Here is a 27,648-nt window from a genome sequence, read left to right as displayed (position 1 = left end):
TTTGGGGAGCATTAGGAGGAGTACTACTACTTGCTGAAGTGATAGATAGATAGTGTGACTGTATAATGTATATCTGACTTGTGGGGGAGACACTGACAGTGGGGAGCAGTTAGAGTCTGAGAGCAGGACTCAGGAGTACATATAACGTACAGTGCACACTTTTGCTGCCAGAGTGCCACACTGCCATTGTGACCACACTGACAACCAGTATAATATATATTGTGATTGTCTGCTTAGGAGTACTACTTGCAAGTTGCTGATAGTGTGACCAGTGACCTGACCACCAGTTTAATAATCACCACCAGTTTAATATATATATATATATATATATATATAATTGTATATAATATATATATAATATTGTATACCACCTACCCGTTTTTTCTTTTTCTTTCTTCTTCTTTATACATACTACTATAGTAGCTTACTGTAGCAGTCTGCGGTGCTGCTGAGCTGACAGTGTCCAGCAGGTCCGTCATCAGTCATTACATAATAAATATATATACCTGTCCGGCTGCAGTACTAGTGATATTATATATATATATATATTGATTTCATCTCATTATCATCCAGTCTATATTAGCAGCAGACACAGTACGGTAGTCCACGGCTGTAGCTACCTCTGTGTCGGCAGTCGCTCGTCCATCCATAATTGTATACCACCTACCCGTGGTTTTTTTTTTTTTTTCTTCTTTATACATACTACTATAGTAGCTTACTGTAGCAGTCTGCGGTGCTGCTGAGCTGACAGTGTCCAGCAGGTCCATCATCAGTCATTACATAATAAATATATCTACCTGTCCGGCTGCAGTACTAGTGTGATATTATATATATATATATATATATTGATTTCATCTCATTATCATCCAGTCTATATTAGCAGCAGACACAGTACGGTAGTCCACGGCTGTAGCTACCTCTGTGTCGGCAGTTGCTCGTCCATCCATAATTGTATACCACCTACCCATGTTTTTTTTTTTCTTTCTTCTTTATACATACTACTATAGTAGCTTACTGTAGCAGTCTGCGGTGCTGCTGAGCTGACAGTGTCCAGCAGGTCCGTCATCAGTCATTACATAATAAATATATCTACCTGTCCGGCTGCAGTACTAGTGTGATATTATATATATATATATTGATTTCATCTCATTATCATCCAGTCTATATTAGCAGCAGACACAGTACGGTAGTCCACGGCTGTAGCTACCTCTGTGTCGGCAGTCGCTCGTCCATCCATAATTGTATACCACCTACCCGTGGTTGTTTTTTTTTTTTTCTTTCTTCTTTATACATACTACTATAGTAGCTTACTGTAGCAGTCTGCGGTGCTGCTGAGCTGACAGTGTCCAGCAGGTCCGTCATCAGTCATTACATAATAAATATATCTACCTGTCCGGCTGCAGTACTAGTGCGATATTATATATATATATATTGATTTCATCTCATTATCATCCAGTCTATATTAGCAGCAGACACAGTACGGTAGTCCACGGCTGTAGCTACCTCTGTGTCGGCAGTCGCTCGTCCATCCATAATTGTATACCACCTACCCGTGGTTTTTTTTTTCTTCTTTATACATACTACTATAGTAGCTTACTGTAGCAGTCTGCGGTGCTGCTGAGCTGACAGTGTCCAGCAGGTCCGTCATCAGTCATTACATAATAAACATATATACCTGTCCGGCTGCAGTACTAGTGATATTATATATATATATATATTGATTTCATCTCATTATCATCCAGTCTATATTAGCAGCAGACACAGTACGGTAGTCCACGGCTGTAGCTACCTCTGTGTCGGCAGTCGCTCGTCCATCCATAAGTATACTAGTATCCATCCATCTCCATTGTTTACCTGAGGTGCCTTTTAGTTGTGCCTATTAAAATATGGAGAACAAAAATGTTGAGGTTCCAAAATTAGGGAAAGATCAAGATCCACTTCCACCTCGTGCTGAAGCTGCTGCCACTAGTCATGGCCGAGACGATGAAATGCCAGCAACTTCGTCTGCCAAGGCCGATGCCCAATGTCATAGTACAGAGCATGTAAAATCCAAAACACCAAATATCAGTAAAAAAAGGACTCCAAAATCTAAAATAAAATTGTCGGAGGAGAAGCGTAAACTTGCCAATATGCCATTTACCACACGGAGTGGCAAGGAACGGCTGAGGCCCTGGCCTATGTTCATGGCTAGTGGTTCAGCTTCACATGAGGATGGAAGCACTCAGCCTCTCGCTAGAAAAATGAAAAGACTCAAGCTGGCAAAAGCACAGCAAAGAACTGTGCGTTCTTCGAAATCCGAAATCCACAAGGAGAGTCCAATTGTGTCGGTTGCGATGCCTGACCTTCCCAACACTGGACGTGAAGAGCATGCGCCTTCCACCATTTGCATGCCCCCTGCAAGTGCTGGAAGGAGCACCCGCAGTCCAGTTCCTGATAGTCAGATTGAAGATGTCAGTGTTGAAGTACACCAGGATGAGGAGGATATGGGTGTTGCTGGCGCTGGGGAGGAAATTGACAAGGAGGATTCTGATGGTGAGGTGGTTTGTTTAAGTCAGGCACCCGGGGAGACACCTGTTGTCCATGGGAGGAATATGGCCGTTGACATGCCTGGTGAAAATACCAAAAAAATCAGCTCTTCAGTGTGGAAGTATTTCAACAGAAATGCGGACAACATTTGTCAAGCCGTGTGTTGCCTTTGTCAAGCTGTAATAAGTAGGGGTAAGGACGTTAACCACCTCGGAACATCCTCCCTTATACGTCACCTGCAGCGCATTCATAATAAGTCAGCGACAAGTTCAAAAACTTTGGGCGACAGCGGAAGCAGTACACTGACCAGTAAATCCCTTCCTCTTGTATGTAACCAAGCTCACGCAAACCACCCCACCAACTCCCTCAGTGTCAATTTCCTCCTTCCCCAGGAATGCCAATAGTCCTGCAGGCCATGTCACTGGCAATTCTGACGATTCCTCTCCTGCCTGGGATTCCTCCGATGCATCCTTGCGTGTAACGCCTACTGCTGCTGGCGCTGCTGTTGTTGCTGCTGGGAGTCGAAGGTCATCCCAGAGGGGAAATCGTAAGACCACTTTTACTACTTCCACCAAGCAATTGACTGTCCAACAGTCCTTTGCGAGGAAGATGAAATATCACAGCAGTCATCCTGCTGCAAAGCGGATAACTGAAGCCTTGGCATCCTGGGTGGTGAGAAACGTGGTTCCGGTATCCATCATTACTGCAGAGCCAACTAGAGACTTGTTGGAGGTACTGTGTCCCCGGTACCAAATACCATCTAGGTTCCATTTCTCTAGGCAGGCGATACCGAAAATGTACACAGACCTCAGAAAAAGAGTCACCAGTGTCCTAAAAAATGCAGCTGTACCCAATGTCCACTTAACCACGGACATGTGGACAAGTGGAGCAGGGCAGACTCAGGACTATATAACTGTGACAGCCCACTGGGTAGATGTATGGACTCCCGCCGCAATAACAGCAGCGGCGGCACCAGTAGCAGCATCTCGCAAACGCCAACTCTTTCCTAGGCAGGCTACGCTTTGTATCACCGGTTTCCAGAATACACACACAGCTGAAAACCTCTTACGGCAACTGAGGAAGATCATCACGGAATAGCTTACCCCAATTGGACTCTCCTGTGGATTTGTGGCATCGGACAACGCCAGCAATATTGTGTGTGCATTAAATCTGGGCAAATTCCAGCACGTCCCATGTTTTGCACATACCTTGAATTTGGTGGTGCAGAATTTTTTAAAAAACGACAGGGGCGTGCAAGAGATGCTGTCGGTGGCCAGAAGAATTGCGGGACACTTTCGGCGTACAGGCACCACGTACAGAAGACTGGAGCAACACCAAAAACGCCTGAACCTGCCCTGCCATCATCTGAAGCAAGAAGTGGTAACGAGGTGGAATTCAACCCTACATATGCTTCAGAGGTGGGAGGAGCAGCAAAAGGCCATTCAAGCCTATACAATTCAGCACGATATAGGAGGTGGAATGCACCTGTCTCAAGCGCAGTGGAGAATGATTTCAACGTTGTGCAAGGTTCTGCTGCCCTTTGAACTTGCCACACGTGAAGTCAGTTCAGACACTGCCAGCCTGAGTCAGGTCATTCCCCTCATCAGGCTTTTGCAGAAGAAGCTGGAGACATTGAAGGAGGAGCTAACACGGAGCGATTCCGCTAGGCATGTGGGACTTGTGGATGGAGCCCTTAGTTCACTTAACAAGGATTCACGGGTGGTCAATCTGTTGAAATCAGAGCACTACATTTTGGCCACCGTGCTCGATCCTAGTTTTAAAACCTACCTTGGATCTCTCTTTCCGGCAGACACAAGTCTGCTGGGGTTCAAAGACCTGCTGGTGAGAAAATTGTCAAGTCAAGCGGAACGCGACCTGTCAACATCTCCTCCTTCACATTCTCCCACAACTGGGGGTGCGAGGATAAGGCTCAGAATTCCGAGCCCACCCGCTGGCGGTGATGCAGGGCAGTCTGGAGCGACTGCTGATGCTGACATCTGGTCCGGACTGAAGGACCTGTCAACGATTACGGACATGTCGTCTACTGTCACTGCATATGATTCTCTCCCCATTGAAAGAATGGTGGAGGATTATATGAGTGACCGCATCCAAGTAGGCACGTCACACAGTCCGTACTTATACAGGCAGGAAAAAGAGGCAATTTGGAGGCCCTTGCACAAACTGGCTTTATTCTACCTAAGTTGCCCTCCCACAAGTGTGTACTCCGAAAGAGTGTTTAGTGCCGCCGCTCACCTTGTCAGCAATCGGCGTACGAGGTTACTTCCAGAAAATGTGGAGAAGATGATGTTCATTAAAATGAATTATAATCAATTCCTCCGTGGAGACATTGACCAGCAGCAATTGCCTCCACAAAGTACACAGGGAGCTGAGATGGTGGATTCCAGTGGGGACGAATTGATAATCTGTGAGGAGGGGGATGTACACGGTGATATATCGGAGGATGATGATGAGGTGGACATCTTGCCTCTGTAGAGCCAGTTTGTGCAAGGAGAGATTAATTGCTTCTTTTTTGGTGGGGGTCCAAACCAACCCGTCATTTCAGTCACAGTCGTGTGGCAGACCCTGTCACTGAAATGATGGGTTGGTTAAAGTGTGCATGTCCTGTTTATACAACATAAGGGTGGGTGGGAGGGCCCAAGGACAATTCCATCTTGCACCTCTTTTTTCTTTAATTTTTCTTTGCGTCATGTGCTGTCTGGGGAGTGTTTTTTGGAAGGGCCATCCTGCGTGACACTGCAGTGCCACTCCTAGATGGGCCTGGTGTTTGTGTCGGCCACTAGGGTCGCTTATCTTACTCACACAGCTACCTCATTGCGCCTCTTTTTTTCTTTGCGTCATGTGCTGTTTGGGGAGTGTTTTTTGGAAGGGCCATCCTGCGTGACACTGCAGTGCCACTCCTAGATGGGCCCGGTGTTTGTGTCGGCCACTAGGGTCGCTTATCTTACTCACACAGCTACCTCATTGCGCCTCTTTTTTTCTTTGCGTCATGTGCTGTTTGGGGAGTGTTTTTTGGAAGGGCCATCCGGCGTGACACTGCAGTGCCACTCCTAGATGGGCCAGGTGTTTGTGTCGGCCACTAGGGTCGCTTATCTTACTCACACAGCTACCTCATTGCGCCTCTTTTTTTCTTTGCGTCATGTGCTGTTTGGGGAGTGTTTTTTGGAAGGGCCATCCTGCGTGACACTGCAGTGCCACTCCTAGATGGGCCCGGTGTTTGTGTCGGCCACTAGGGTCGCTTATCTTACTCACACAGCTACCTCATTGCGCCTCTTTTTTTCTTTGCGTCATGTGCTGTTTGGGGAGTGTTTTTTGGAAGGGCCATCCTGCGTGACACTGCAGTGCCACTCCTAGATGGGCACGGTGTTTGTGTCGGCCACTAGGGTCGCTTATCTTATTCACACAGCTACCTCATTGCGCCTCTTTTTTTCTTTGCGTCATGTGCTGTTTGGGGAGTGTTTTTTGGAAGGGCCATCCTGCGTGACACTGCAGTGCCACTCCTAGATGGGCCAGGTGTTTGTGTCGACCACTGGGGTCGCTTATCTTACTCACACAGCTACCTCATTGCGCCTCTTTTTTTCTTTGCATCATGTGCTGTTTGGGGAGTGTTTTTTGGAAGGGCCATCCTGCGTGACACTGCAGTGCCACTCCTAGATGGGCCCGGTGTTTGTGTCGGCCACTAGAGTCGCTTATCTTACTCACACAGCTACCTCATTGCGCCTCTTTTTTTCTTTGCGTCATGTGCTGTTTGGGGAGTGTTTTTTGGAAGGGCCATCCTGCGTGACACTGCAGTGCCACTCCTAGATGGGCCAGGTGTTTGTGTCGGCCACTAGGGTCGCTTAGCTTACTCACACAGCTACCTCATTGCGCCTCTTTTTTTCTTTGCGTCATGTGCTGTTTGGGGAGTGTTTTTTGGAAGGGCCATCCTGCGTGACACTGCAGTGCCACTCCTAGATGGGCCCGGTGTTTGTGTCGGCCACTAGGGTCGCTTATCTTACTCACACAGCTACCTCATTGCGCCTCTTTTTTTCTTTGCGTCATGTGCTGTTTGGGGAGTGTTTTTTGGAAGGGCCATCCTGCGTGACACTGCAGTGCCACTCCTAGATGGGCCCTGTGTTTGTGTCGGCCACTAGGGTCGCTTAGCTTAGACATCCAGCGACCTCGGTGCAAATTTTAGGACTAAAAATAATATTGTGAGGTGTGAGGTATTCAGAATAGACTGAAAATGACTGGAAATTATGGTTTTTGAGGTTAATAATACTTTGGGATCAAAATGACCCCCAAATTCTATGATTTAAGCTGTTTTTTAGTGTTTTTTGAAAAAAACACCCGAATCCAAAACACACCCGAATCCGACAAAAAAAATTCGGTGAGGTTTTGCCAAAACGCGGTCGAACCCAAAACACGGCCGCGGAACCGAACCCAAAACCAAAACACAAAACCCGAAAAATTTCAAGTGCACATCTCTAGATTACAGTAGAGTGCACATAGTGTTTGCTACTTTATACATAAACATGAATGAAGGTTGAAATCTATAGATTGGTTATTCAGCATGTGAAATAAGGATACACATCTTAGACATTCATTTGATTCCGGATGTTTGTTGGTATTTTTCAAAGCGTGGGCACAGGATCTTCAGTATGCAATAGTGGAAACAGGACTTTGTAGTTAAATGTTCTTATAAATAATGAGCAAATGCTCACATCAGTATTAGGAGACCATAAAAAGTATATAACCAGTGATGTTCAAAGGTTCACAGTAACAACTGTTCACAGTTGGAATGTTTCACAGTAAATTATGATAAATCCAACCATTTCACAGAATGATTTATAATATATAACATAATCGTTACAAACAGAAAAAAATGACAAATATTTGAAACCTGTAGATGCTTCTCAGTGTATTTAGAGATGTATTCATTTTTTCCCACAGAATATGGTAAAAAGCATTTTACAATTCTGTGTTGAGCTTTCGTCCAACTCTACATGAACCACAAAGGATGCAAATTTGCACCTGAACAAACAATATACTGTAGCAATGGACAAACCATATAGCAATGCAAGGAATACAAAGGCATTTTGTTTTCATGCACGGAAATTAGTGCATAATTATGTATACACACAAATATAGGGCAGATACTTTGCGAAAGGGTTATGGATCAATGGGTTGACCTACATAAGGTCAACAGTCAATAGGTCATCTACTATTGGTCGACATGGGAAAAGGCTGAGACAGTGAAAAGGTCGACATGGGACAGGTCGACACATGATAAGGTTGACATGGGATTTTATAATGTTTTTGTTGTCGTGTTTTGCATAACAAGACCAGGAACCGCAATTAGAGCACTGCTTCCCCTTGCATGGCTCGATTCCCTCACCATGCCTACTATTCCCAGTTGTAGTACACGTGGATAGTAAAGTATGAAAAAGTGAAATAGTAAAAAAAAAAAAAAAACTGAAACAGTAATGTTGACCTCTTCATGTGTCAACCCATCATCTGTTGACATTTTTACCATGAAGACCCTTTGTCCATGTCGACCAACAGTATTCGACCTATTGACTGTCGACCTACCATTCGGATGTCGCCAAAAGGTACAGGTAAAAACCCTCAATGAAAACCATCTATTGATTTAATAGTTCTTTTTCTTCTTGTAATTCTAATGACATAATCAAACCATGTGCAAAATATGTAATAAAAACTGCAAACAGTGCTCAAGAAACAGTGGAATCCCATACTTATTCTTAATTTAGTTGAAAGGTTTTTCTTAACATTTTGAGCTATGTTGATTTAATATTAGTACAATTAATACTATAGTAATAAATATAACAATAATATACCACATAAATGCTTTTATTTTCAAAAAAAATATCCTATTTTTCTTGTTGAAAAAAAAATATAAAAAAATCCTGTTTCTGCCTCTTTGTATGTACAAAGAATAGAAATAATGTTAAATACTTTGATTTGAGGCACTGTCCTGTAAAATATTGCAGGGTCTAAAGTGAGATTCAACATTCTATAGCTTCCATGTTCTCCTTATCCATATTTCTTTGTTGATGTGTCTCCTGTTTGTGAAATAACTACAAAATGAAAGTCTTATCTCCGAATGCAGACTTTGTAGGGGAAACAGTCTGAGCAAGCACAGCAAAGTACAAAGATTTTCTCTTTTTGAAGTTATGGCCTAAATATAAAATGTCAAGCTGTCTAAAGAAATAGCATTATTCCACACTATAAAATCAGACAATAATAATAAAATGACTTTAAAAATCTATAAGCTTAGCATGCTTACACTATATATGACTCAAGTTACAGTAGGTATGTCAGTATGACAATTTGTTGCTAAATATCCTAGGTGTGAGGAGGGCAGGTAAATAATCGGGATACGTTCAGCATGCTGGCAGTCAGGATGCCGCTTCATCATTTATTCTTCAAGAAAGTATTTACATAAATGCAGTTACTTTCTAAAGAGCAGTAAAATGTTTCTTAGTTGAAATGTATGACCGTCAAAAGGTTACTGCAAGTCTAAGGAAATGTCAAGGGCACATCATGAAAACGGCACACCTATATGAGTTTATTAGACAGAATGCCAGTTTGCACCTCTCAAGCATTGATGGATTCCTTAGTACTATTCAGATCACTGGCGATCTGCCATTTTTCTTTATAAAAGTCAGATACTGTAGCTGGCTTCAGCGCCTGTATTTCATCACTTACCTTGGCATCTGCTTCCTTGCTACTGACAACCTATAAATGCTATGCGGTAACAAAAAAAAAATCTCAATTACCTAAAGTCTTCCTTTTCCTTCAAATACAATTTAAATGTAAAGCATTCAGACCCTAGGGTCATGTTTTCTAATGAAATGCCCTACCCAAATGTATTAATTTTATATTTACACTCTATAGAACTTTAGCTACTAGGCTTTCAGGATAAACTTTAACTGCTCTTTAATGTGGTATATGGATTGCCCAAACAAACATACAATCCATCCTCACTTCACCATAATTATTGGAGATATCAATAAAGGAAACTAATGATAGATTCCCAAAGGTGGAGGTAGCCTTTAATAAAATGTTTATAATATACAAGTGATGCTAAAAGTCTAGTAAAAGAAAAGAACCATGCAGATAAAATACAAGTTAAATGCTACTGTGACATTTTACCATATCTTTATTAAAAAGTAAACTACCTCCCAACATCACCACAGAGAACTGGAGCACTGCCTACGTTAAGAGGACAAAGTCCTGATGTATTCTTACAGAGGTCAAATAGCTGAGCCTACAGGCATTTAAGTTACTGTGATATCACTGCCACTGTGTATGTATCCAACAATTCACACTGTTCATGTCTGCAGATAATTCCATATAATTCCTTTTCCATAATGGTCTAATTTAGTAGGATCTCAGTGGCCATGAAATAGCTGTCATCAGAATCGCCTTTACAGTAATAGTTCAGCATATTACCTGTGGGTGGGACAGATTTCAAGTGATACCACAAAGCTGCAGGGTATAACACAGATCTGCGGTCCAGGCCAGGTCTGCTGGTCCATCTGCAGCACCAGAAGGCTGGCACTGGCAGCTGCAGAGGGAGAGTGAGTGATGCTCTACTCACTATCTCATGACTGGAAGAGGAAGAGCCAGAACTTACAATAACTGTATTACAGTACCTGCTGATTGGATGGCAGCAGTGGCTAGAGGCTTGCAAGACTCACAAGTTGCTAACAGCCACTGCAACATAAAATGTGTTTGATTCTCAGACATGTATTGCTTAGATCATGAAATGACTGGGCTCTAGACAGTCTGTCAGATTTTCCTAATCTCCTGAGATACTGTAAATTGTGTCTAATCCTGTCACATGTTGTGTGTAAACCCTAATCTCCTGTCACATGTTACGTGTAAGCATTCCTATCCTGTTACATGTTATGTATAAGCACTCCTCTCCTGTTACATGTTGTCTGTTAGCACTCCTCTCCTGTCACATGTTGTGTGTATGCACTCCTCTCCTGTCACATGTTGTGTGTAAGCACTGCTCTCCTATCACATTTTGTGTAAGAACTCCTGTCCTGTCGCATGTTGTGTGTAAGCACTCCTCTCCTATTACATGTTGTCTGTTAGCAGTCTTCTCCTGTCACATGTTGTGTGTATGCACCCCTCTCCTGTCACATGTTGTGTGTAAGCACTTCTCTCCTGTCACATTTTGTGTGTATGTACTCCTTTCCTGTCACATCTTGAGTAAGTATTTGGGATGTGAAAGACCGCACAGACCTCCAATATACTCTGATATCTGGTATTTTGTTATTGTCTTTCCCCTGGTTAGAGACTAATTTGTCTCAAAACTGGACTAACAATATATCTATAGGGGGGTGCACCTGGAATAAAACTATTCAGTAAAGATGAGCGGGTTCGGTTCCTCTGAATCCGAACCCGCCCGAACTTCAGGTTTTTTACACGGGTCCGAGCAGGCTCGGATCTTCCCGCCTTGCTCGGCTAACCCGAGCGCGCCCGAACGTCATCATCACGCTGTCGGATTCTCGCGAGGCTCGGATTCTATCGCGAGACTCGGATTCTATATAAGGAGCCGCGCGTCGCCGCCATTTTCACACGTGCATTGAGAGTCATAGGGAGAGGACGTGGCTGGCGTCCTCTCCGTTTAGAGAAGAGAGAGACACAGTATTTTGGGGAGCATTATTAGGAGGAGTACTACTATACTGTATACTACTATACTACTTGCTGAAGTGATATTTATAGATTAGATAATAGATAGTGTGACTGTAAGTGTATTATCTGACTTGTGGGGGAGACACTGACAGTGGGGAGCAGTTAGAGTCTGAGAGCAGGACTCAGGAGTACATATAACGTACAGTGCACACTTTTGCTGCCAGAGTCAGTGCCACACTGCCATTGTTGTGACCACACTGACCACCAGTATAATAATATATTTTGTGATTGTCTGCTTAGGCCTCGGAGTACTAGTTGCAAGTTGCAACGTGACCTAAAGTGACCACCAGCTTAATAATCAATCACCACCAGTTTAATATATATATATATATATATATATATATATATATAATTGTATATAATATATATATATATATAATATTGTATACAACCTACCCGTGTTTTTTTTTTTTTTCATTCTTCTTTATACATACTACTATAGTAGCTTACTGTAGCAGTCTGCGGTGCTGTGCTGACCTGACAGTGTCCAGCAGGTCCGTCATCAGTCATTACATAATAAATATATATAGTACCTGTCCGGCTGCAGTACTAGTGATATTATATTGATTTCATCTCATTATCAATAATTTATCATCCAGTCTAGACTCTATATTAGCAGCAGACACAGTACGTTAGTCCACGGCTGTAGCTACCTCTGTGTCGGCACTCGGCAGTCCATCCATAATTGTATACCACCTACCCGTGGTTTTTTTTTTTCTTTCTTCTTTGTACATACTACTATAGAGTATAGTAGCTTACTGTAGCAGTCTGCGGTGCTGCTGAGCTGACAGTGTCCAGCAGGTCCGTCATCAGTCATCATTACCTAATAAATATATTATCTACCTGTCCGGCTGCAGTACTAGTGATATTATATATACATACATATATATATTGATTTCATCTCATTATCAATCATCCAGTCTATATTAGCAGCAGACACAGTACGTTAGTCCACGGCTGTAGCTACCTCTGTGTCGGCACTCGGCAGTCCATCCCTAATTGTATACCACCTACCCGTGGGTTTTTTTTTCTTTCTTCTTTGTACATACTACTATAGAGTATAGTAGCTTACTGTAGCAGTCTGCGGTGCTGCTGAGCTGACAGTGTCCAGCAGGTCCGTCATCAGTCATCATTACCTAATAAATATATTATCTACCTGTCCGGCTGCAGTACTAGTGATATTATATATACATACATATATATATTGATTTCATCTCATTATCAATCATCCAGTCTATATTAGCAGCAGACACAGTACGTTAGTCCACGGCTGTAGCTACCTCTGTGTCGGCACTCGGCAGTCCATCCATAATTGTATAACACCTACCCGTGGTTTTTTTTTTCTTTCTTCTTTGTACATACTACTATAGTATAGTAGCTTACTGTAGCAGTCTGCGGTGCTGCTGAGCTGACAGTGTCCAGCAGGTCCGTCATCAGTCATCATTACCTAATAAATATATTATCTACATGTCCGGCTGCAGTACTAGTGATATTATATATACATACATATATATATTGATTTCATCTCATTATCAATCATCCAGTCTATATTAGCAGCAGACACAGTACGGTAGTCCACGGCTGTAGCTACCTCTGTCGGCACTCGGCAGTCCATCCATAAGTATACTAGTATCCATCCATCTCCATTGTTTACCTGAGGTGCCTTTTAGTTGTGCCTATTAAAATATGGAGAACAAAAATGTTGAGGTTCCAAAATTAGGGAAAGATCAAGATCCACTTCCACCTCGTGCTGAAGCTGCTGCCACTAGTCATGGCCGAGACGATGAAATGCCAGCAACGTCGTCTGCCAAGGCCGATGCCCAATGTCATAGTACAGAGCATGTCAAATCCAAAACACCAAATATCAGTAAAAAAAGGACTCCAAAACCTAAAATAAAATTGTCGGAGGAGAAGCGTAAACTTGCCAATATGCCATTTACCACACGGAGTGGCAAGGAACGGCTGAGGCCCTGGCCTATGTTCATGGCTAGTGGTTCAGCTTCACATGAGGATGGAAGCACTCAGCCTCTCGCTAGAAAACTGAAAAGACTCAAGCTGGCAAAAGCACCGCAAAGAACTGTGCGTTCTTCGAAATCCCAAATCCACAAGGAGAGTCCAATTGTGTCGGTTGCGATGCCTGACCTTCCCAACACTGGACATGAAGAGCATGCGCCTTCCACCATTTGCACGCCCCCTGCAAGTGCTGGAAGGAGCACCCGCAGTCCAGTTCCTGATAGTCAGATTGAAGATGTCAGTGTTGAAGTACACCAGGATGAGGAGGATATGGGTGTTGCTGGCGCTGGGGAGGAAATTGACCAGGAGGATTCTGATGGTGAGGTGGTTTGTTTAAGTCAGGCACCCGGGGAGACACCTGTTGTCCGTGGGAGGAATATGGCCGTTGACATGCCTGGTGAAAATACCAAAAAAATCAGCTCTTCAGTGTGGAGGTATTTCAACAGAAAAGCGGACAACAGGTGTCAAGCCGTGTGTTGCCTTTGTCAAGCTGTAATAAGTAGGGGTAAGGACGTTAACCACCTCGGAACATCCTCCCTTATACGTCACCTGCAGCGCATTCATAATAAGTCAGTGACAAGTTCAAAAACTTTGGGTGACAGCGGAAGCAGTCCACTGACCAGTAAATCCCTTCCTCTTGTAACCAAGCTCACGCAAACCACCCCACCGACTCGCTCAGTGTCAATTTCCTCCTTCCCCAGGAATGCCAATAGTCCTGCAGGCCATGTCACTGGCAATTCTGACGATTCCTCTCCTGCCTGGGATTCCTCCGATGCATCCTTGCGTGTAACGCCTACTGCTGCTGGCGCTGCTGTTGTTGCTGCTGGGAGTCGATGGTCATCCCAGAGGGGAAGTCGGAAGACCACTTGTACTACTTCCAGTAAGCAATTGACTGTCCAACAGTCCTTTGCGAGGAAGATGAAATATCACAGCAGTCATCCTGCTGCAAAGCGGATAACTGAGGCCTTGACAACTATGTTGGTGTTAGACGTGCGTCCGGTATCCGCCGTTAGTTCACAGGGAACTACACAATTTCTTGAGGTAGTGTGCCCCCGTTACCAAATACCATCTAGGTTCCACTTCTCTAGGCAGGCGATACCGAAAATGTACACAGACCTCAGAAAAAGAGTCACCAGTGTCCTAAAAAATGCAGCTGTACCCAATGTCCACTTAACCACGGACATGTGGACAAGTGGAGCAGGGCAGGGTCAGGACTATATGACTGTGACAGCCCACTGGGTAGATGTATGGACTCCCGCCGCAAGAACAGCAGCGGCGGCACCAGTAGCAGCATCTCGCAAACGCCAACTCTTTCCTAGGCAGGCTACGCTTTGTATCACCGCTTTCCAGAATACGCACACAGCTGAAAACCTCTTACGGCAACTGAGGAAGATCATCGCGGAATGGCTTACCCCAATTGGACTCTCCTGTGGATTTGTGGCATCGGACAACGCCAGCAATATTGTGTGTGCATTAAATCTGGGCAAATTCCAGCACGTCCCATGTTTTGCACATACCTTGAATTTGGTGGTGCAGAATTTTTTAAAAAACGACAGGGGCGTGCTAGAGATGCTGTCGGTGGCCAGAAGAATTGCGGGACACTTTCGGCATACAGGCACCACGTACAGAAGACTGGAGCACCACCAAAAACTACTGAACCTGCCCTGCCATCATCTGAAGCAAGAAGTGGTAACGAGGTGGAATTCAACCCTCTATATGCTTCAGGTTGGAGGAGCAGCAAAAGGCCATTCAAGCCTATACAATTGAGCACGATATAGGAGGTGGAATGCACCTGTCTCAAGCGCAGTGGAGAATGATTTCAACGTTGTGCAAGGTTCTGATGCCCTTTGAACTTGCCACACGTGAAGTCAGTTCAGACACTGCCAGCCTGAGTCAGGTCATTCCCCTCATCAGGCTTTTGCAGAAGAAGCTGGAGACATTGAAGGAGGAGCTAACACGGAGCGATTCCGCTAGGCATGTGGGACTTGTGGATGGAGCCCTTAATTCGCTTAACAAGGATTCACGGGTGGTCAATCTATTGAAATCAGAGCACTACATTTTGGCCACCGTGCTCGATCCTAGATTTAAAGCCTACCTTGGATCTCTCTTTCCGGCAGACACAAGTCTGCTGGGGTTGAAAGACCTGCTGGTGAGAAAATTGTCAAGTCAAGCGGAACGCGACCTGTCAACATCTCCTCCTTCACATTCTCAGGCAACTGGGGGTGCGAGGAAAAGGCTCAGAATTCCGAGCCCACCCGCTGGCGGTGATGCTGGGCAGTCTGGAGCGACTGCTGATGCTGACATCTGGTCCGGACTGAAGGACCTGACAACGATTACGGACATGTCGTCTACTGTCACTGCATATGATTCTCTCACCATTGAAAGAATGGTGGAGGATTATATGAGTGACCGCATCCAAGTAGGCACGTCACACAGTCCGTACTTATACTGGCATGAAAAAGAGGCAATTTGGAGGCCCTTGCACAAACTGGCTTTATTCTACCTAAGTTTTCTTTGCGTCATGTGCTGTTTGGGGAGGGTTTTTTGGAAGGGCCATCCTGCGTGACACTGCAGTGCCACTCCTAGATGGGCCCGGTGTTTGTGTCGGCCACTAGGGTCGCTTATCTTACTCACACAGCTACCTCATTGCGCCTCTTTTTTTCTTTGCGTCATGTGCTGTTTGGGGAGGGTTTTTTGGAAGGGCCATCCTGCGTGACACTGCAGTGCCACTCCTAGATGGGCCCGGTGTTTGTGTCGGCCACTAGGGTCGCTTATCTTACTCACACAGCTACCTCATTGCGCCTCTTTTTTTCTTTGCGTCATGTGCTGTTTGGGGAGGGTTTTTTGGAAGGGCCATCCTGCGTGACACTGCAGTGCCACTCCAAGATGGGCCCGGTGTTTGTGTCGGGAGGTTTTTTTTATGCAGCTTAATCATAAGCGAAACGATCGTTAGGCTGAGCGGCACACGTGGCAACGTGTCCGCTTTTATTTAGTTTAAACCACTGTATGGGTGGAAAAGCCCTATAAATGTTTGATTAATATGCTTGATGATATAAGTATGTTGCTGTAACAGTTGAATGATTTCATGTGTGTACGCAGGAGCAAGAAGGATTTTAGACAGCTGCATATGTATGTTACGATAGCAACCTCAGTGAGCCGTTAAGTTTGACGGGGAGTGGGGAAACCTCTAAGTCCGTGCTAGGTGTTACACTGAGCTGTCGCTGTAGCACACGGCTTAATATCAAATGAGCTTTCTTATGAGATGTGATGTATGCCAAATGAGCTCTTTAATTTATATCGGTGACACAACCTTAGATATACTAATCATATGTGAATACTACCAGACCGGGTGTTTGTTTGACGGAGTATGTTTTACAATGATCAATTACATACACACCGCGATCTGATTAATTAGGCTGTGAGACACATTTTGCTAATTAATCCCAAAAGATCAATGGGTAGCAAATGTGAATGAGCCGGTGCATACAATTGCGGAGAGTAGAACCTCAGAACCCGCACCAGTTACTAGACCCTAGCCGCAGGCAGTGAAATATATGAAATATATGATACGACATTAGTTGAATTTATTTATTCAATTTGTAATCAGGTGTAATAAAGTGAGTTCAGAGACTACATCTCTGACACAGTTCAGGACAGAAATCTCATGTGAATTTACGAGACAATATGCTTGTTCGATGTGGCTCATTAATTAATTACACATATGCTGTAAGGTAACCAATAAGACTGTCAGCTGTGAATAAATTTGAGCTACAACCAAATAAATTTTTAAATGGCTAACTATAAAGCCGATAATAGTTAAAATATCGAATTATAAGTGGATAGCTCATATTAGCTTATAGCAGAAAATACAGCTGCGGGTCATCAAATAGTGATCCTTCTTTGCTCAATTTAATTGAACCAGTAGTGGAATAGTTGCAGACTCACGGTCATCTCCTGAATATATAAGCGTGCAATAACCATAGGTTGACTAACATATACAACCATCTATAATAATTAATATATCAATTTATGAGGCAAGGATTAATGATGGTGAATGCACACATTTAAAGCGAACTCACCAGTGCCTTTTGGCTATGAAGTGAAGAATTGTATGGCATGTAAATAACGGGAGGCTATTCAACACTACTGTAATAGAGCAAGAGTGTTCGGGTATAGTTGTACACACATCAAGAGTATTAATCTACAAACACATCATCTTAAAATTTACTGTTTAGCAAGTAGGAACATATCCTAATAAGGAACAGTAAATCAAGCATATTCAGTGGTTGAGCTTTTTAATATCACTTTATTATAATTTTTTTATTTCACTTTCTTCACAAATTTATTATTTTCATTCACATATTTCGCCAGCTATTAACGGCACATAATAAAAGTTATATTTTAACATTAGTGGTCATTTTCTGAAAGGATAATGACTTATAGTATAAATAAATGGTATTAGTCCTTGTGTGCCCTAATAAAGGAATACTTTTTTCTCTGTTTGCCCAACACATCTTGAGTGAGTGTAAGCACTCCTCTCCTGTCACATGTTGTGTCTAGACACTCCTCTCCTGTCACATTTTCTGTGTACGCACTCCTCTGCTGTCACATGTTGTGTGTTAGCACTCCTCTCCTTTCACATTTGTGAAGATACTGGGTTCCAAATCACTCAAGCTTGGTGGTAGATGAAAAAAACAACCGTGGTTTATTGACAGAATAGGTTATAGCACAGTTCAGCACACTTCTGTAATCCAATTCCACATGACAATTCCCACCACAATCTCCTGACAGAACATTACTTCTTAGTCTGGGAGCAGAGAGTCTCTTCTAGCAATACATAGTCCCAGATAAATCCAATATAATGAATTCCACAGCAGATCCCTGGCAGAACATTATGTCTTAGCCTAGGGAAAAAGAATCTCCCTTCAGCTCTCTGGGTAGCTCTACTTATACCTCCAGAAGCTTCATATTGCAAGGGGGGGTGTGACCTCTGTGTCTTAGGATCTTACAGCATTGTAATACAATATATATTCTAATCAAGGTGATTACATCAGCCCGAGAGCCACCCTGTCTGGTCAGCTCACTTTTGGACAATAGGGAATAAACAAAAAGGGACAATGGTACCTTATATGACTCAACCTTTGAATGCCCACTGTGGTGTATGAAAACAATAGGAAACTAGGTCTAACATAAATACATTATCTAAAGGGTAACAGATAACATAACACAATTGCATATATTAACAATATTAAGGTTGATTTAAACACAGTATTGGATGAGCAGCAATGGACATGTTATGGAGAATTAACAAACAGACAAATTGGATAAATATGGATATGGGTATAAAAAGTACATATTTGACACAGGAAATGAGGCATAGCTATATTAATTGTCACAGACCTCATTTCCTCACACACATGTTTTGTGTAAGCACTCCTCTGCTGTCACATGTTGTGTGTTAGCACTCCTCTCCTTTCACATGTTTTATTTAAGCACTCTTCTCCTGTTACATGTTGTGTGTAAGCACTCCTGTCACACAAACGTGCTTCAGCTATTGCCTTTCTCTCCCATGTGGCACTACTAAAGGGATTGAGGTGAGCCCTTATAAATGATCCCATCATGAAAGTCTAACTGTGATTAACTTCAGAGTTCTAATATTAACAATACTGCAAATGTTTTATTGACCGCATGCAATGTCCTCATCTGCAATGGTTTATTGGGCAGAAAATACAGCAGCTTCACTAATGCCTTTGTTTCAATCCTTTATTGCAAGCTGATTTATTAAAGAACAACTTACATAAATATTACTTTTGGTAAAAAAAAATATATGTACATATTCCTAATAAGAATATTTTCTAGTTATTATCACATTTCAGGAAATTAACAAAATTCCCAAGAATTATTTAAAAAAACATGAAATGCATCATTAAGATCCAGTCCTTCTCTACTATATCTTGTGAAATGTGTGAAGCGTCTGCCCATTAGTTTGGACGGGTTTTGCTGCTTTAAACCCTGTCTAACTGTTCATGATAAGCGCAATAATTAAAGGACGCACACAACAATTGAAAAACAACAATGGGCGCCCTTTAATTATCACTAAAGAACAAACATTTGAATAGCCCCCAAACAGTTACTATCTCTATCTTTGAAGTTTTACCTCACCATTCACATGGAAAACTAAAAAAATATACAAGTTAGCATTTCATCTCAAACTTGTTTGAGATTTAACTTAATGTTTACCATTCTATTTAAACTTTAGAACCATTTATAGTAGATTAACTTGTTCAATAACCACTTTGAAACAAATGTAAGCATTTCAAAGAATCACAGTTTAAACAAAACTTTGTTGGTACAGACACCAAGAACCACATTAAGTTTCTGTGGAATTCAAGAATAAAACTTGCTAAAATAATAGATCATGCTGTATCATGAAAAGCAATATTGCAAAACTACTGTACACTGGGTGCAGATTAATTCTCCAATGGTCAGTAACTAATGTAAGAAATATTACAGGTATGCATTTTTTTGTGATTTTTTAAAGTACTCTTTTTGACTGATTTTTCTTGATTTATAGGTACTTTCTAAGCATCCATTTTTTCTTAAGTTTTATTAAGGTACAGTATATTATAGTAATACAGTACTATGCATTATATTTTGCATATTACTTGTTCTAGTACTTGCAGCTGTATGGCTTTTCTAAACCATATTATGTGCAATGCAGTCAGATATTGTGCAGAGATGACTGTATTATCATGCGGAAAGCATCCTATAGATTCTTCCTCCTAGTGAAGTGCCTGACATAGAGACACCTAACAGCAGGAAGTTAGCACAAAAGTGATGTGAGCAGGGTTTGGACAAATACACACATGCACATGAATTTCAATATGAGGAAAAAGAAGACAAATCTTATTGTCATATAGGGAAACTGAGCAAATGTTCACAGCTGGATTTGAGTAAAGCACTTATTCCGTAAGATGTTAATTGACATTTCTATTTCTTGGCCAGGAACAGGCAGATCAGTTACTGTAATACATATCATCATCCATGAGAGACCCCACTTCACATCTTGCTCAAAGCAAATTCCAATAACTTACAGGTAGCAATAAACTGTATGCTGACCTCACATGCATAAATTATATTTTTTTATGTTTTTAACCTGTAATTATGTTTTTATGGTTTTCTACATGTGTTGTAGAAGCCTTTTTTTTTACTTACAATATCACTATGGGATTTAATGGTTTACTACTGTTAATATAAAATAATAGGTTTAGTGAGTAAACTGAAAAATAGTAGTAGTAGTAATAATAATAATAACAACAACAACAACAACAACAACAATAAAAGGTTTATTTTTGTTGTCACACTGCCTCAGGAACAAAGACACTGTTTGTCCTCCATCAAGTGCACTCATGTTAGAGTAGACCCATTTTACATAGTTGTGACAATTTAGGTGTTCCCAGTGATTATGGAGTAAAGACCATCACTTCCTTGAAAATCATTGACTCCATTCATGTCTGTGCCTCAAATCAAGCAAGCACTAATTGTGGGTTCAAATTCAGCACATCTTATTGCAGGATTCTGCAGGCAATTGGCTATGCTAACATTCCTCTTTCATTCCATTATAAGAAGCTAGCATGTGCAGTTCAGGCCCCCTCTCCACAACATTCCTCTTTCAGTCAAGGCTCTACAGAACCTATAGTTTAAGCAAGAAGTATACTGTATGAGGTCAAAATTATTTCTTGCAAAATGAATACATTTTTGGTAGTGATGAGCGGGTTCGGTTCCTCGGAATCTGAACCCCCCCGAACTTCACCCATTTTACACGGTTCCGAGGCAGACTCGGATCCTCCCGCCTTGCTCGGTTAACCCGAGCGTGCCCGAACGTCATCATCCCGCTGTCGGATTCTCGCGAGATTCGTATTCTATATAAGGAGCCGCGCGTCGCCGCCATTTTCACTCGTGCATTGGAGATGATAGGGAGAGGACGTGCAGCGTTCTCTCAGTTTCTGTGTTCAGTGTGCTGCAAATATCTGTGCTCAGTGTGCTGCAAATATCTGTGCTCAGTGTGCTTGCAAATATATGTGCTCAGTGTGCTGAAAATATCTACGTTCTCTGCTTGAAAAACGCTCCATATCTGTGCTGCATTGTAGTATATAGTAGGAGGACAGTGCAGAATTTTGCTGACCAGTTACCACCAGTATTATATAGCAGTACGGTACAGTAGTCCACTGCTCTACCTACCTCTGTGTCGTCAAGTATACTATCAATCCATACCTGTGGTGCATTTTAGTTGTGTGCAGTATATATAGCGGGAGGTCAGTGCAGAATTTTGCTGACCACCAGTATATAATATATAGCAGTACGGTACAGTAGGCCACTGCTCTACCTACCTCTGTGTCGTCAAGTATACTATCCATCCATACCTGTGGTGCATTTTAGTTGTGCGCAGTATATATAGTAGGAGGACAGTGCAGAATTTTGCTGACCACCAGTATATAATATATAGCAGTACGGTACAGTAGTCCACTGCTCTACCTACCTCTGTGTCATCAAGTATACTATCCATCCATAACTGTGGTGCATTTTATTTGTGCGCAGTATATATAGTAGGAGGACAGTGCAGAATTTTGCTGACCACCAGTATATAATATATTGCAGTACGGTACAGTAGTCCACTGCTCTACCTACCTCTGTGTCGTCAAGTATACTATCCATCCATACCTGTGGTGCATTTTAGTTGTGCGCAGTATATATAGTAGGAGGATAGTGCAGAATTTTGCTGACCACCAGTATATAATATATAGCAGTATGGTACAGTAGGCCACTGCACTACCTACCTCTGTGTCATCAAGTATACTATCCATCCATACCTGTGGTGCATATTAGTTGTGCGCAGTATATATAGTAGGAGGACAGTGCAGAATTTTGTTGACCACCAGTATATAATATATAGCAGTATGGTACAGTAGTCCACTGCTCTACATACCTCTGTGTCATCAAGTATACTATCCATCCATACCTGTGCTGCATTTTACTTGTGCGCAGTATATATAGTAGGAGGACAGTGCAGAATTTTGCTGACCACCAGTATATAATATATAGCAGTACAGTACAGTAGGCCACTGCTCTACCTACCTCTGTGTCGTCAAGTATACTATCCATCCATACCTGTGGTGCATTTTAGTTGTGCGCAGTATATATAGTAGGAGGACAGTGCAGAATTTTGCTGACCACCAGTATATAATATATAGCAGTACGGTACAGTAGTCCACTGCTCTACCTACCTCTGTGTCGTCAATTATACTATCCATCCATACCTGAGGTGCATTTTAGTTGTGCGCAGTGTATATAGTAGGAGGACAGTGCAGAATTTTGCTGATCACACCAGTATATAATATATAGCAGTACAGTACAGTAGGCCATTGCTATTGATATATTACTGGCATATAATTCCACACATTAAAAAATGGAGAACAAAAATGTGGAGGGTAAAATAGGGAAAGATCAAGATCCACTTCCACCTCGTGCTGAAGCTGCTGCCACTAGTCATGGCCGAGACGATGAAATGCCATCAACGTCGTCTGCCAAGGCCGATGCCCAATGTTATAGTAGAGAGCATGTAAACTACAAAAAACAAAAGTTCAGTTAAATGACCCAAAAATCAAAATTAAAAGCATCTGATAAGAAGCGTAAACTTGCCAATATGCCATTTACGACACGGAGTGGCAAGGAACGGCTGAGGCCCTGGCCTATGTTCATGGCTAGTGGTTCAGTTTCACATGAGGATGGAAGCACTCATCCTCTCGCTAGAAAAATGAAAAGACTTAAGCTGGCAAAAGCACAGCAAAGAACTGTGCGTTCTTCTAAATCACAAATCCCCAAGGAGAGTTCAATTGTGTCGGTTGCGATGCCTGACCTTCCCAACACTGGATGGGAAGAGGTGGCACCTTCCACCATTTGCACGCCCCCTGCAAGTGCTGGAAGGAGCACCCGCAGTCCAGTTCCTGATAGTCAAATTGAAGATGTCACTGTTGAAGTACACCTGGATGAGGATATGGGTGTTGCTGGCGCTGAGGAGGAAATTGACAAGGAGGATTCTGATGGTGAGGTGGTTTCTTTAAGTCAGGCACCCGGGGAGACACCTGTTGTCTGTGGGACAAATATGGCCATTGACATGCCTGGTCAAGTTACAAAATAAATCACCTTGTCGGTGTGGAATTATTTTAACAGAAATGCAGACAACATTTGTCAAGCCGTGTGTTGCCTTTGTCAAGCTGTAATAAGTAGGGGTAAGAACGTTAACCACCTAGGAACATCCTCCCTTATACGTCACCTGGAGCGCATTCATCAGAAGTCATTGACAAGTTCAAAAACTTTGGGTGACAGCGGAAGCAGTCCACTGACCACAGAATCCCTTCATCTTGTAACCAAGCTCCTGCAAACCACACCACCAACTCCCTCAGTGTCAATTTCCTCCTTAGACAGGAAAGCCAATAGTCCTGCAGGCCATGTCACTGGCAAGTCTTACGAGTCCTCTCCTGCCTGGGATTCCTCCGATGCATCCTTGAGTGTAACGCCTACTGCTGCTGGCGCTGCTATTGTTGCTGCTGGGAGTCGATCGTCATCCAAGAGGGGAAGTCGGAAGACCACTTGTACTACTTCCAGTAAGCAATTGACTGTCCAACAGTCCTTTGCGAGGAAGATGAAATATCACAGCAGTCATCCTGCTGCAAAGCAGATAACTCAGGCCTTGGCAGCCTGGGTGGTTTTAAACGTGTGTCCGGTATCCACCGTTAATTCACAGGGAATTAGAGAATTTATTGAGTTAGTGTGTCCCCGGTACCAAATACCATCTAGGTTCCACTTCTCTATGCAGCCGATACCGAGAATGTACACAGACTTCAGAAACCTGTGTCCTAAAAAATTCAGTTGTACCCAATGTCCACTTAACCACGGACATGTGGACAAGTGAAGCAGGGCAGACTCAGGACTATATGACTGTGACTGCCCACTGGGTAGATGTATTGCTTCCCGCAGCAAGAACAGCAGCGGTGGCACCAGTATCAGCATCTCGCAAACGCCAACTCATTCCTAGGCAAGCTACGCTTTGTATCACCGCTTTCCATAAGAGGCACACAGCTGACAACCTCTTACGGAAACTGAGGAACATCATCGCAGAATGTTTTACCCCAATTGGACTCTCCTGGGGATTTGTGACATCGGACAACGCCACCAATATTGTGCGTGCATTACATGTGGGCAAATTCCAGCACGTCCCATGTTTTGCACATACATTGAATTTGGTGGTGCAGAATTATTTAAAAAACGACAGGGGCGTGCAAGAGATGCTGTCGGTGCCCCGAAGAATTGCGGGCCACTTTTGGCATTCAGCCACCGCGTGCCGAAGACTGGAGCACCAGCAAACACTCCTGAACCTGCCCCGCCATCATCTGAAGCAAGAGGTGGTAAAGAGGTGGAATTCAACCCTCTATATGCTTCAGAGGATAGAGGAGCAGCAAAAGGCCATTCAAGCCTATACAGCTACCTACGATATATGCAAAGGAGGGGGAATGCACCTGACTCAAGTGCAGTGGAGAATGATTTCAACGTTGTGCAAGGTTCTGCAACCCTTTGAACTTGCCACACGTGAAGTCAGTTCAGACACTGCCAGCCTGAGTCAGGTCATTCCCCTCATCAGGCTTTTGCAGAAGAAGCTGGAGAGATTGAAGGAGGAGCTAAAACAGAGCGATTCTGCTAGGCATGTGGGACTTGTGGATGGAGCCCTTCATTCGCTTAACCAGGATTCACGGGTGGTCAATCTGTTGAAATCAGAGCACTACATTTTGGCCACCATGCTCGATCCTAGATTTAAAACCTACATTGTATCTCTCTTTCCGGCAGACACAAGTCTGCAGAGGTTCAAAGACCTGCTGGTGAGACACTTGTCAAGTCAAGCGGAACGTGACCCGTCAACAGCTCCTCCTTCACATTCTCCCACAACTGGGGCTGTGAGGAAAAGGCTAAGAATTCCGAGCCCACCCGCTGGCAGTGATGCAGGGCAGTCTGGAGCGAGTGCTGACATCTGGTCCGGACTGAAGGAGCTGCCAACGATTACTGACATGTCGTCTACTGTCACTGCATATGATTCTGTCACCATTGAAAGAATTGTGGAGGATTATATGAGTGACTGCATCAGACAGTCCGTACGTATACTGGCAGGAAAAAGAGGCAATTTGGAGGCCCTTGCAGTAACTGGCTTTATTTTACCTAAGTCCCCCCCCCCTCCAGTGTGTGCTCCGAAAGAGTGTTTAGTGCAGCCGCTCACCTTGTCAGCAATCGGCGTACGATTACTTCCAGAAAATGTGGAGAAGATGATGTTCATCAAAATGAATTATAATCAATTCCTCCGTCGAGACATTCACCAGCAATTGCCTCCAGAAAGTACACAGGGACCTGAGATGGTGGATTCCAGTGGGGACGAATTAATAATCTGTGAGGAGGGGGATGTACACAGTGAAAGGGGTGAGGAATCGGAGGATGAGGATGAGGTGGACAGCTTGCCTCTGTAGAGCCAGTTTGTGCAAGAAGAGATTGATTGCTTCTTTTTTGGTGGGGGCCCAAACCAACCTGTCATTTCAGCCACAGTCGTGTGGCAGACCCTGTCACTGAAATGATGGGTTTGTTAAAGTGTGCATGTCCTGTTTATACAACATAAGGGTAGGTGGGAGGGCCCAAGGACAATTCCATCTTGCCCCCTTTATTTATTTATTTATCTCTACATCATGTGATGTTTGGGGCTAATTTTTTTAAGTGCCATCCTGTCTGACACTGCAGTGCCACTCCTAGATGGGCCAGGTGTTTGTGTCGGCCACTTCGGTCGCTTAGCTTAGCCATCCAGCGACCTTGGTGCACCTCTTTTTTTCTTTGCATCATGTGCTGTTTGGGGGCCTATTTTTTAAATCTGCCCTCCTGTCTGACATTGCAGTGCCACTCCTAGATGGGCCAGGTGTTTGTGTCGGCCACTTGGGTCGCTTAGCTTAGTCATCCAGCAACCTTGGTGCAAATTTTAGGACTAAAAATAATATTGTGAGGTGTGAGGTGTTCAGAATAGACTGGAAATGAGTGGAAATTATGGTTATTGAGGTTAATAATACTATGGGATCAAAATGATACCCAAATTCTATGATTTAAGCTGTTTTTGAGGGTTTTTTGTAAAAAAACCCCAAATCCAAAACACAACCGAATCCGACAAAAAAATTTCAGGGAGGTTTTGCCAAAATGCGTCTGAATCCAAAACACGGCCGCGGAACCGAATCCAAAACCAAAACACAAAACCCGAAAAATTTCCGATGCACATCACTAGTTTTAACGTTCCCTTGGTGTATCAGGATTAGGAACAGAGGTTGGGATAGAAACAGTGGCAGCCTAAACTAATCCACTAGATTTCAGCCCATCTCCTTTGCTTTTACTGATTACCTCACTCCACCTCCCTATCACTGGGGTGCTTAGCAGCATTCATTACATTGTGAGCAAATTTACTTTTTGGGATTAGTTCCAGGTGACATTATAAGTCTGTGCAGAAGTAAGGCTAGGTTACTGCACTGGTCCCACTCTTTCTTGGGGTGATTGTCATAAATACTGGAATAAGTAGTTATACAATTCTGAATATTAGCTATCATAAGTTATCAGTATCCAATACATGAGGTGGTGCTCACCTAGATTAATAAAATAATCAGTCTGAGATAAAAGAAAATAATTTTTAATAAAACTAAATCTTTAATTATTGCTATAAACTCACAAATGTCCAAATAACAATAATGCTATAATGATCATACAAAACAGGGAGTATGCTGTAATGTTGATCATGTGTAGATGCCACAATATAGATGTTTGCTCAGAGACCACGTCATCAAATAATCAACAAATATAATCTAGGAATTCTTGAAAAAAAGAGGGACAGAATAGATGAAAAAGTAAACAAATTGTATGCCAGGTTTTTGCTGTTCAGCCGTGTGTCAAGTGACAGTGAATGGCAACTAAAGCACCATTTGTGAATCTATAGCAATTATTAACTGTTAAGTTTAAATTTGATTTTTAAAGAGTGCCTCTGAAAAAAAATAATTCTATGCGGTATTATAAGGCTGTCAGCAGCACATTCTCATTGCTTGTTATAGAATTTGCTTAGTCAATTTGCTCTTTATCTGTTTGTAGGCCTGTTGGATATTTGACCTTGCTTGTTTTGACCAGCCTTGTCTGCTGCCTTCCCTGACCACACTTTGCAACCCCATCTATAATGCTCTGCCACCTACACTGACATCATCCTATTTATTGAATATTCATGTTTGCCACCTGCCCTGGCCATGGTTTGTGACCACCTACTGT

The sequence above is a fragment of the Pseudophryne corroboree genome, chromosome 6 (assembly GCF_028390025.1).
Source record: "Pseudophryne corroboree isolate aPseCor3 chromosome 6, aPseCor3.hap2, whole genome shotgun sequence".
NCBI lineage: Eukaryota > Metazoa > Chordata > Amphibia > Anura > Myobatrachidae > Pseudophryne > Pseudophryne corroboree.
The sequence above is the reverse complement of the archived record's forward strand: the minus strand, read 5'-3'. Positions refer to the sequence as shown.